Here is a 13,343-nt window from a genome sequence, read left to right on the forward strand (position 1 = left end):
CAGTGGCACAATCTCGACTCACTGCAACCTCTGCCTGCTGGGTTCTTTCCTACTTTTTACTAGAGTCTTAGCACAGAACTATCCCATAGAGCCCCATATATTAGATTTTCTAAAAATTACATTTTAAGTGAAAATCAGGTGAAATTAACTTAATATATTTTATTTAACCCAGTTTATGTAAAATATTATTTAAACGTAATCAATATAAAAATTAATGAGACTTTTTAGGTGGTTTTTCTTCATACTAAGTCTCTGAAATCTGATATATATTTTACCTTTACAGCACATCTCAGTTTAGACTAGCCACATTATAAGTGCTCAAGTCTGCATGTGACTAGTGGCCACTGTATTGTACAGCGCAGGCCTAGCATATATAATATAATCAATGAGTAAACAAATGAGGTTGTGTGATTTACTTAAAGAAGCACGATGGAAATGGGACATGAGTTTCCGATTCTTTGTTTATTTCTGCTATTTGTGCTGGGCATTCATCATCCCATCCCCCACCCAGCATTGAGTGCCTGTATCTCCAGGCATAAAATTAAAAGGTGAGTGATTAAATCCTTTATGATTACTTATATAAAACTCTCCAGTATCTCTGACTTGAACACACAATACTGGTAAACTGGGGTGAATTGTTATACCTGCAGTTGTAACTATTTTAAGAACACAACAAAAGGCTGTTTGAGAGGTGAGGGAAAGAAATTTTAAGACAAAAGAAAAGTATCTTAACTGGCAACATTTGTGTTAAATGAACACTTAATTCAATTTTTTAAAAGTTGTTTACAGTAATTAGTACATGTTGTTTGTGAGTGGGAGTATACATCAATCAGTGATCTTGCCTCAAGAGCCAAGATGTTTTGTTTATGATTTGAGTTGATGGTGCCAAGATTCCAGGTTGAGAAGTTTTATAATTGTTTAAAAATACATATTTAACGTTGGTGGAAGGTGTCAGCATCACAGTTTTTATCCTAGGTGTTCATCTAAATGCTCATATCGGACATTAAAGAGTATACCTTGCTTTTTAATTAGAAAGATTAGCCTCATGTATCCTGGCCAGCTTCCAATTTAGATAAGGAAGCTTTATTTTGATCTTCACTGTAGCTACATTGGACTTCATACCTTCTTCATTTCCCATTTTGAGCTCTTAAAATAGTTTTCTGTTTATTTTTAAACATCATTCACCGAGCTGCTTCATTTCCCATCAGTAATGGCCAAAGTTTTACTGGCACATAATTTGCCTGATTTAGGAACTATCTCTTTATACTTGATAAAGAAGATTAAACAGTATATTCATAGTTGCCTAGGTTTAAATTATAATGGGATGATGAAGAATGTTGTTGATCTGTTATTTCCGAAAAGGTTTCTTCTTTATTTACTTATTTTGATACAAAGTCTTGCTCTTATCGCCCATGCTGGAGTGCGGTGGCACGATCTCAGCTCACTGCGATCTCTACCTCTCAGGTTCAAGTGATTCTCCTGCCTCAGCCTCCTGAGTAGCTGGGGTTACAGACGTGCCACCACGCCTGGCTAATTTTTGTATTTTTAGTAGAGATAGGGTTTCACCATTTTGGCCAGGCTGGTCTAGAACTCCTGACCTCAAGGGATCCACCTGCCTTGGCCTCCTAAAGTGCTGGGGTTGCAGGTGTGAGCCACTGCACCTGGCAAAATTATTTCTTATCAATGAAAAGGGACACCTGTTTCTTCCATGTCATCTATTTATAATGCAGTGGCTGTTTGGACAATATTTCATATCTATTCATATAAGCTTATGAAGCCCAGGAATTTTGTTAGTTGGTTAGCCCATAGGCCTTTTTTCTAACCCTGGCACTTATAAGAATCTCAGAACTTAACTGCTGAAAAAATAAGATAATTTAAGAGTGATCACTACGACTGTAAAATAGAAAAGTTTATTTTATTTTGAGAATCTCAAACAACAAATCTTTACCATTTTATCTAGTAAATAAAGTATTATACTGCAATGTACCTATGTATAATGCTACCATGATACAAGCTATGGGAATAATATTTATTTACAGTAATGGAAAATATTATGAAGGGCTGTCGGAACAAGTCACTGACATGTAGATTCTATTAATTAAAGAATTCTTTGATAGGTTCACACAAGCAAACATGTTTAATATTCATTGCTTTGTCCATTTAAAAAAAAATCTCATCTTAAACGCTAATTTTTTCGCTTGTGAATTGATGGATTTATTCACTGCCAGCAAATAGTTGTGATCTTTAATGTAATTATGTGCTTCACAGATTACAGATATATCTTTAAGCACTGTCTCTTTTTTTGGTCTTTATTCTAATTATGCTTGAGAAAAATAGACTTACAAATATTGGCTTTTTGTTTTTCCTAATCCATGTTAGTCTAAGTTTAAAGAAGCTTTGATAGCTACTTTTCCAAAGGTAAAATAAAAAATTTAAAAATGTTTTATATTCAAAGTTGTTCTTAGAGGAGATCCTGAGTTTTAGCTAGAAATGTTTTCAGTTTTATGTAAGTTATAATCAGAAATATTAAAAATGTACAGTGAAATTGTGTTTTCATTCAACTCATACTCTTGGTGACAGTTTGTTTTTGTGGACTATTTAGGATACTAACGTTGAAATAGATAGGCTTCGAGCCAAGTGCAGCAGCTCATGCCCACAATCCCAGCACTTTGGGAAGTCTAGGTGGGAGGATTGCTTGAGACCAACCTGGGCAACATAACAAGACCCTGTCTCTACAAGAAAATAAAAATAAAGATAAGTCTAGCTGGGTTCAGTGTTGTGTGTAACCTCAGTACTTGGGAGGCTGAGATGGGAGGATTGCTTGAGCCCAGGAGGTTGAAGTTGCAGCCCAGGAGGTCGAACTTGCTCACACTCTAGTCTGGGTGATGGAGTGAGACTCTGTCTCAAAAAAAAAAAAAAAAAAAAAAGTCTCCTTCCTTTTCTCAATTGTAGTATATCTCTTATGTGAGGTGAGCATATGCCCTAGCTTACCAGTGACAGTCCTGGTTAATTCCTATTGCTCTAGCATAATTATTAATAGAGCTCCCTTTTACTTTTAAAAACGTCCTGATTTGGATGACTGTAAACCATATGGTCAGAGCCTGGTGCAGTGGCTCATGCCTGTAATCCCAGCATTTTGGGAGGCCAAGGCAGGAGGATCACTTGAGCCCAGAAGTGTGAGACCAGCTTGGGCAACATAGTGAGACTTGGTTTCTATAAAAAATAAAAACAAATTAGCTAGGTATGGTGTGTATGCCTGTGGTCCCAGCTACTCAGGAGGCTGAAGCGAGAAGATCTCTTGAGCCTAGGAAGATGAGGCTGCAGTGAGCCATGCACTGCACTCCAACCTGGGTGACAGAGCAAGTACATTTTTCTTTTTACTTCAAAAAACTTTGGCCGGGGGCAGTGGCCCATGCCTTACATCCCAGCACTTTGGGAGGCCAAAGCAGGCAGATCATGAGGTCAAGAGATCAAGACCATCCTGGTCAACATGGTGAAACCCCGTCTCTACTAAAAACGCAAAAATTAGCCAGGCGTGGTGGTGCACACCTGTAGTCCCAGCTACTCAGGAGGCTGAGGCAGGAGAATTTCTTGAATCGGGAAGGCAGAGGTTGCAGTGAACCAAGTTTGTGCCACTGCAGTCCAGCAGTCCAGCCTGATGAGTGAGACTCCGTCTCAATAAAACAAACAAACGAACAACAACAACAACAACAAAAATGCTTTACACTGTAGGAGGTAACTAAAAGTATTTACAATTTGATCATGATTTAATTAGCCTCAGAGTTGAAAATAAACTGGGCTTCCTTAGTTAGGATTGGAGCGAAACACCTATTATGATCATCTCACTTCATTTTTTAGACTATTTAATTTATTTCTTAGCATTTTTGGTACACGTGCTTTTTTTACTTGCCTTACAGCAGATACGTACATTTGAGAAATGAATATAAATTGACTTCTAATAGAATTAGAAAAATGATTATACTGGCTTTCCCAGCCCTGGTTGTGAGTTGTTTCATGTACTAAATTTAAAATCAAGTAGATTGAAGGGTCTTAAATTATGTTGTAATCTCAGAAGGGACAGAGTAGGAAGTGCTCCAAAAAATTTTGATCATGTTCTACAATCAATGCTGGCATATAGCCATATTCCCAGCCTTCTTGTGCTATGGAAAGAGTCCTGAGCTGGAAGATAGAACGAGAGATTAAATTCTGACCCTATCTCTGATTATCTGCATGTTTCCTAGACAAGTCTTATTTCCCTCACTGAAAGAGGATATTAATACTGTGCCCAGAGGGGTTGTTGTAAGAATGGAATAATATATTTGAAATTTCTTAAAGAAGAATTAAGAGAAGTTTGAAGCAGCTTGCCTATTGGGAGAAGAATGGCAGAAGGCTTTCCAGGCAGAAGGCATGTGCAAAGGCTATATTGTGGGGAATCATTGTTGAGTTCTATAATTGCAAGTATATAGTAATGTATTTGTATAAGTTGGTATTGGGAAGGCATCAGCTGCACCATCTAATTTGCTGAATGAATTCTAATTTTTAATTCTAATCTTGTTGAGCAAATAATTTAATTTCTCTGTACTTTGGTTGTTGATCAATGAAATGAAGGTAATAATATGTACCTTGAGTATTTTACAGGATTGTTGATAGGATTAAATGAGAGAGAAATGTAAGAAACTGTAACAATGTAAGAAACTGTTGTTAACAGTAGATAGATTTAAGAGCTACAGCTGACCGGGCGCTGTGGCTCACGTCTGTAATCCCAGCACTTTGGGAGGCCAAGGTGGGAGGATCACGAGGTCAGGAGATCAAGACCATCCTGGCTAACACGGTGAAACCCCATCTCTACTAAAAATACAAAAAAAATTAGCTGGGCATGGTGGCAGGCGCCTGTAATCCCAGCTACCTGGGAGGCTGAGGCAGGAGAATGGCATGAACCCGGGAGGCAGAGCTTGCAGTGAGCCAAGATCACACCACTGCACTCCAGCATGGGCGACAGAGCGAGACTTTGTCTCAAAAAAAAAAAAAAAAAAAAGCTACAGCTAATCAGATCTCTTCAATGGCTAAAGTTGTGTAGTTATAGGGAAACTATTGAATTGCTAGGCAAATTGTGAAAGATTTATAATTATAGAAAGGATTCCACTATATTGTTAAATGCTTTTACATGTATTATTTTGATTTCCATAATTGAGTTCAGGTAAGTTAGATAGTACTATTATATGGTTGTTGTTATTTTATTATATTCCAAGGGATTTAAAATATCATCTAACCCAATGGCAAAATGATATAGAAAGGAGAAACTAATCTATTCATTTATTTCAGAATTAGTGGTTATAAGAAATTATTTTTTGGCCAAGCGCGGCGGCTTATGCCTGTAATCCCAGCACTGTGGGAGGTCAAGGCAGGTGGATTGCTTGAGGCCAGGAGTTTGAGACCAGACTGGACAACATGAGGAAACCCCATTGCTACAGAAAATACATAAAAATTAGCTGGGCATGGTTGATGTGTGCCTGTAGTCCGAGCTACTCCATAGGCTGAGGTGGGAGGATTGTTCCAGCCTGGGAGATGGAGGTTGCAGTGAGGTGAGATCTTGCCACTGCACTCTAGCCTGGGTGACAGAGTGAGACCCTCTCTCACAATTATTATTAATAATAAAATAATATATGTTATTATTGGGCTTTTTTCAGCAGTGTGTATCTCCACTTTTTTGTATTTGCTGTGCACTCCTCAGTTTTCCTATTTCATCTTTATTCAATTCATTAGCTACTTTACCCCAACTTCTAAGGAGATAGTGTTTTTTTTTAAACTCATCTTTAATTATTCTAACAGAAATTCAAGTTAAACGAAAAGATGATGTGCTTCTAGTCAGATTTCTTTTTTCTTTGCACCTGTTTCTCCTTCACTTTCTCTGAACTAAGTTTACATATTATACAAACAAATATGATATTTACTTAATTAAAGTACATGATTAACTGTTCAGTTTTAAAATTTTTAATCTGCTTGACTAGAGCCTTCATATAATGTGTTTTTCAGAGCCAAGCCTCAGGATCACATTATAGGTTATAATGAATTACTTCTTGTAACTAGACCCTCTTGGACCCAGTCCAAGACAAACTTGTACTATTCAAAATTGTGTGTTTCACTGTAATGAAAAATGTTACTTGAGGGTCCAATGTAGTCAATCTGTTTTTACTATAACTTTACTAATGTAAAAACTTAAACAATGAAGTCTTTGGATCAATGCTGGACATAAGAGTATTTACAGAGTACATACTAACTGTTCATTTTGCTGCTCTTTGGTCCTTTAAAAATTGGCAACCAAATTCAGGAAATAAATTGAAGTTTATTAGAAAATACCTCTCACAGAAGGTCAAGTTTCAGTGCATCTCAGGTTTTGTGGGAATGGATCAAATACATCAGACAAAAATAGGCTAAAAGTTCCTTCCTCTCCATTTGAAATTGCTGTACTCATTTCTCAGAACATCTATTTTAATTGTATTTTGTATTAGAATTATAAAACTAAAGAAAAAGCAGTTTGACTATATTTGTCCTATAACATGATATGTTGGGCACGTCTTGGGCCCTGCTTGCTCCAAGTATTTCAGTGGCAACCAGATTCATGCAGGTGAAACTTGACAGTCCCTCACCCTAGGAGCTTCTCTGAAGCCAGTAGAAACAAGTATGCAATTTGAAAGTGTAAGAAATTAGCAACCCATGCAGCAACTCTTAACTGATGGAAGTCAGAAGTTGTGGATAAGTGCTCTTCTCTTGTGTCTTCTGACAGGCTATTCTGGGGTAGTTTGATGACTCCTAAGAAGATACTGGGCTTGAGCCCTGTTTATTTATAGTGGTGGATGAACTCAAGGATAAACTTTTGTATTGGCCTTCCTTCCTTCCTTTCACTAGTCCCTTACTCCTGTGTCTGGGTGCTTTCCCAAATAAAGAACCTGCACATAAGCCAGAGGTCTCAGGCTCTTACTTTCCATGGAGAACCTGCACTAAAAGGGGAAACTTGAGATTTCTATTTCACTATTTTTGAATTATTAATGGAAGTTTTAACTTTTAAAAATTTGCATGCATGGATGGGACAGTCAGATTAATTGTATCAGTCATTTGTAAGAATGTTAATGACCCAAGATTGGTTGAACATGTGCGTTTGAGGTTATTTTTCTGATAATGTTAAGGGGTTAGATTTGAAAAGACTCACTCACTTGCTCATTCTCTCTTGCAGGCAGAAAAATCTTTTCTTGCTGCTCTCCTAGGATCTACCAACCAGAGATTCTAATGTGATATGTTTGGAATGGAGTTATCGACCTGCATTTTTAATAGGCATCCTCCAGGTGAGTCAGATGGTCATGGACTACGCTTTGAGAACATTGCTAGGTTATTACAGTAGTAATACTCCTGGGTATTATTAGCTACATAAAGTTATAATCAATCTTATATTTCTTAATGTTTCAAGAGTCATTGAGAAATTCATTAGATTTAAAATATTTTCATGTTGGAAGTGTTTCTCACTCCTAATCTAAATCATTATAGATATGATAGGCAAAGAACTTTCAAGGGAATAGATTTAAGATATAACTTTGAAACTAAAAATTTGTCACTCAAGTTACATTTTCACTTTGTCAGTGGTACATAACTTCTAAGATAATAGTTTCTGGTTGTTCTTAAGGCTGTATGTCTTTAACACAATGAACTGTTATGTACTATATTTCCCAGTTTTGGATTTACAGACAGTTCAGTTGTTAGTCTTGAGTTATTCAAATTAGCTATTTGTATAAAATCATTTATGTATTTATTGAGACAGCATTTCACTCAGTTGCCCAGACTGGAATATAGTAGTGTGAACACAGCTCACTGCAGCCTCGATCTCTTGGGATCAAGTAATCCTTTTGCTTCAGTGTCCTTTGTAGCTGGGGCCACGGGCCTGTACCACTGTGCCCAGGTAATTTTTTATTTTTTATTTTTTGTAGAGACAGGGGTCTCACTTTGTTTCCCAGGCTGGTCTTGAACTCCTGGGCTCAAGCAATCCCCCTACTGTAGCCTCTCAAAGTGCTGGGATTATAGGTTTGAGCCACCATTCCCCACCAGAACATTGTAAAAAATTTAAATTTTTTGTTGTTTTTCTGCCTTCTTTGCAATTGTTTGTAGTAGTATCTACTGTAAACATTTAAAAGTAAATGCACATTAAATACTAATTTTAATGACTACTCACATAGGCTAACTTGCTTACGTATCTAATAAAATACTTTTAATAAGAATATATAATTAATTAGGCTGGGCATGGTGGCTCACACTTGTAATCCCAGCACTTTTGGAGGCTGAGGACGGTGGATCACCTAAGATCAGGAGTTCGAGATCAACCTGGCCACATGGTGAAACCCCATCTATATTAAAAATACAAAAATTCACCAGATGTGGGGGCATGTGACTGTAATACCAGATACTTGAGAGTCTGAGGCAGGAGAATCACTTGAACCTGGTAGGCGGAGGTTGCGATGAGCCAAAATCATACCACTTTACTCCAGCCTGGGCGACAGAGCGAGAGTCTCTCTCTCAAAAAAAGAAAAAAAAAATATGTGATTAATTCGTGGGCTAAATTAGTGAAATGATACTTTTGTCTTTCTGCACACCATCTACCTACAGTGTTTACAATTTAAGCGAAAAACAAGATTCTTTTAGCATGGACTTAAATTGAAATTATAGCATCAGCAGAAAGCTTTTTGTAAAGCGATTAAACATCTTTCAGGAAATTTAAGTTGATTACAAGAGCTCAATAAGATCAGTTGTGTTATAAATGGATTATTAGTTGGTTCTAATGTTAACTCTTAACCAACTTTTTTGCTCTTTATTCATTCATTGGAAGATGTGTCAATTGACCTCTTTTTAGTTAAGCAAACTCTCAGAATGTTTGTCGTGGTATTCTGAACTCCCTTCTGACTAGTACATTTCACAAAAAGCTCCTCCTTTGTGATCTTTGCTCATCAGCTTCATTCCCTAATCAATTAGTCTGAGGCTAATTTAATATTATCTTTAGAAAATGTTAAATCCTCTTCTATCTTCTTCTTGTGCTCTATACATTTTGGACTGACTCTGCTCATCATTACTTGCTATCAAAATAATGCAATATAATTTAATATTAGCCTATAATACATTTAATTCAGAAGGGATTTTTTTTTTTTTGTAGGAGAAAACATATTCCAGAGTCCTGAAAGAATAATTTACTTGGTAGTAGAAAAAGCACAATCCTTAGAGCATATAGAAATTCTTAGGCTGAGGTGGGAAGATTGCTTGAGGCTAGGAGTTCAAGATCAGCCTGGGCAACGTAGGGAGACCACATCTCTACAAAATTGTTTTTTAAAAATCCAGGTGTAGCGGCATGTGCCTGTGGTCCCAGCTACATAGGAAGCTAAACCTGGGTGACAGGGCGAGACCCTGTCAGAAAAAAAAAAGAAAAGAAAAGAAATTCTCGGCCAATTAATTTGATGTCATGTTAGATAATAGATAAAAACAGTCGTTGGAAAATTCACAAGGCACAAGTAAGGTACAGCCATGCACTGAATAGCAATGTTTTGATCAGCAATGGAATACAAATGCTACAGTGGTCCTATAAGATTATACTACCACATATTTTTACTGTACCTTTTCTATGTCAGTATATGTTTAGATACACAAATACTTCTTATGTTACAGTTGCTTACAGTATTCAGTACAGCATGCTGTACAGGTTTATAACCTGGAAGCAATAAGACATACCATATAGCCTAGGTGTGTAGTAGGCTCTGCCATTGAGGTTTTGTCAGTAGACTTTATAATGTTCACACAACAATGAAATCATCTAATTTCTCAGAATGTATCCCTGTTGTTACTTGATGCATGACTGCATTCTAATTTGAATTATCCATGTCACACTTTCTTCCATTAGTGCAGATGATTGAAATTGAATTTTTAAAAAGTATTTAAGGCTTTTAATCATCTTGGTGTACTGCTCTCACAATACTTTTAACAAAGACTTCTTTGAAGTGAATCTTTAATTGGATTGGATTGTATGGGTTTCTGATTTTTTAAATTTAAGAAGGTTAACATATTTTCCAACATTATATCTTTTTTTTTTTTTTTTTGAGACGGAGTCTTGCTCTGTTGACCAGGCTAGAGTGCAGTGGCATGATCTTGGCACACTGCAACCTCTGCCTCCGGGTTCAAGCGATTCTTCTGCCTCAGTCTCCTGAATAGCTGGGACTACAGGCACGCGCAACCATGCTGGCTAATTTTTGTATTTTTTAGTAGAGACAGGATTTCATCATATTGGCCAGCCTTCTCTCGAACTCCTGACCTTGTGACTGGCTGCCTCAGCCTCCCAAAGTGCTGGAATTACAGGTGTGAGCCACTGTGCCCAGCCTCAACATTATATCTTAACGCCTTCCAAGATTGCTGATTTTATTTCTGTCTTTCTGACAAAAACTTGCATATTCTAAGTTAAAGTTGACTTCTCTTACTGAAAGAAAATACTTAAATACTTTGGCAAATACCGAAGCTATTTGTTGAAATGTATTATATAGTCTATAAAAGGTATAAGAAAGATACTGACATTTGCTGAGCACCTGCTGTGTTCTTAGGAACTACGTGAAGTGTTTTACATGACATCTCATTTAATTCTTCCAACAACTCTGAAAGAATGGTATTAGTTTCTTAACTTCCTTAACTAGGTGGAGAAAAGCTAACTCAGAGAGTTAAATAATTTCCAAGGGGAACATAATTTGTAGCAGAGTTATTCAGATCCATGTCAATTTGGCTCAAAAGCTCACATGCTTTTCAGTATACTGCCTTTTCTCTTGTAAAGTTAAGAAACAAATGAAAGTGATTATTTTTCTGAGTCCACTTGGACTGAACTAAAATGACCAAATTTAGAAGCATTTCCCAGGTAGGATTTTACCTGTGAAAAGATAAGGTAATTAGTAGAATTAACATTTAGTACCAGGAATCAGAATTGAAATTTTGGGCCTTTGGTTCTCCAACTTTCTGTAATCACATTTCCTAGGAATTCCTCAAATTAAAAATGTTTAAAACATTTTTTGAGCACTTGTGTGCAAAGCTTACCCCTTAAATAACGGCTTCTATCACCTCTAAGATGGGCTTTTAAGTCCTGCAATTTCTGTCTTCATAACGTAATTTTCCTGTCAGTTCTAACCAAACTTTAGGAATACTATATTAACTTAGACAAATCCTAGATTATAAACATATAAGAATGACTAAAATAATACAAAAATACATGCATACTAAGAAAATAGACAGTAGAGACAGCTTAAAGCAATATTAAGTCAGAAAATGAGAGTAGGATCCACAAGGTGGGCAAGTATGAAAGAATGTGAGGCCTTCATCAGTTTGAAACAAAATTGTATGATGGCATTAAGAGATTAGGGTTTGAAGTGGTAGTCACGTTCATTATCAATGGTAATCCCATATATATTTAGCCATTGTTCTAAAAATGCTTGGGGCAATAATGATACAGATTAAAATACAAAAACCAATGATTTCTTAGTTCACCAAAGATTCATTAACACACTATACGACATAATTTTACCTTTTTAGATTAGATTTCATGTAGTATTCAGAAGAGTCAATGTAGGGTAGTGAAAAAATTACTAGTCTTGCTGGTAGTCAGGAAACCTGGATGTTCTGGCTCCGAATCGACCCTTAGATTATATAATAGTGATTTAGCTATATTTTGGGGCTTTTCATTTCTTAACTCAAAAATGAGGTGTCAGATTCATTGGTTATTCTTTAAATGTCCCTCTTAGGTAAAAAATGTCATAATTCTAAGTGCTTTTAGTGGAAAACACATGAAGATATTCAGAAGGGAAAGAAGTCGCAGTTGTTAAGAAAGCTAGCATTGTTGACAAAAAGAGTTATGTGAAATTGTGTGACTGGGAATAAGAAGAAATGCATCCTCGACTAAAAGAGTAAAAAAATTTTAAATGAGTGGAACACTTTTTGACTAGGCGCTGAGATATGTTGGTCTGTATAAAATACACACTCCTAATTTGATTGACAAATTTATATGTCCTAGGTTTTAGCAAAAATATCACAATGTATCAATATTTTAAATGACTCAATTTATGGAAAATATATAAAAGTAATATTTAATAGGACTTACCTACATTTGAAAATGAAAATTCCATTAAATGAAAACTGTGCAATTCTCTTCCAAAATACAGAGTTAAGCTTGAAATTTTACCCATGGATTTTATATAAAATGTATATCTAGTTCCTAAATAGCTTTCTTCAAAACTATAAACATAAATGATGCTCAATAAATAAATTAGAATCCCAAATTAAATTTATCTTTAAACAGTAAGCCCTATGTTTTAAACACAGTGTGGTTTAAATTTTTTAAATTACCACATACAGTATATTCACCAGAAATACTAACAATGTGCTCTATTGGTATATATATAACCTGAAAACTAGGTTTCATGTAGTAAATTCAGAAAAATTCAGCCAATTGAAAGTTTTGATCCATATTACCAAAAACTTGTCAAAATACAATTTGTGCTGAATAAAATTAATATTGGTTTGCTGAATCAGCACATTGCTTTTGCAGATACAACATTACATAGCTTTTCAGCAGTTTACCTGGATTACCAGAAATTCTATGCAGAACTGCCTAGAAGTAGGACTATGAAGCATCCAAAGGTTTTCCCTGCAAAAAATGAAATCTCATCTGAACGTTTATTTACACTTTTATTCTGTCAACATTCTAAGGAAACTAATGTTACAGCCTTTGAGTTAGAAAATAATATTATAGCCTTTGAGTTTGAACATAATGACAAAGTGGGAACCCTAGGGACAATGAAAAGGATGCATCAGCCTTGCTTAGTTCAAAGCAAAGTCCTATTAAGATGACAGGAAAGCATTCAGTATAAATACGTTAAATTTTTTTTTTAAATTCCCAGATAAAATCGTATGTCAGCTGTTATGTTAAATGCCCCAGAAGACATGTGCTTCGATTCAATCTAATATCAGTAAATAGAGGGGTAGGATGGTATGCCAACGTAAATCTAAAGGGATTGGTAACTTTCATTTTACATGATACAAACTACTAAAATAAAGTAATTGGATTAAGTAAAGAGAGAGATAAAAGGAAGATTTTTAATATAAATGGAAGGAAGATCCAAGTATTCTTTAACCTAAAAAGTTTTTCAGACCTAATAGGCATGACAAAACCTGTCTTCATTCCTTTCTATTCAGCTCAGCAAGTGCTTTTGAGCTCCAATAGTTAATCAGTTACCAGATTCCACAATCTTTGTTTTTCACACTCCTCAATTTTTGCTGTGAATTGT

Source organism: Mandrillus leucophaeus, unplaced genomic scaffold, assembly GCF_000951045.1.
Source record: "Mandrillus leucophaeus isolate KB7577 unplaced genomic scaffold, Mleu.le_1.0 Scaffold322, whole genome shotgun sequence".
Lineage (NCBI taxonomy): Eukaryota > Metazoa > Chordata > Mammalia > Primates > Cercopithecidae > Mandrillus > Mandrillus leucophaeus.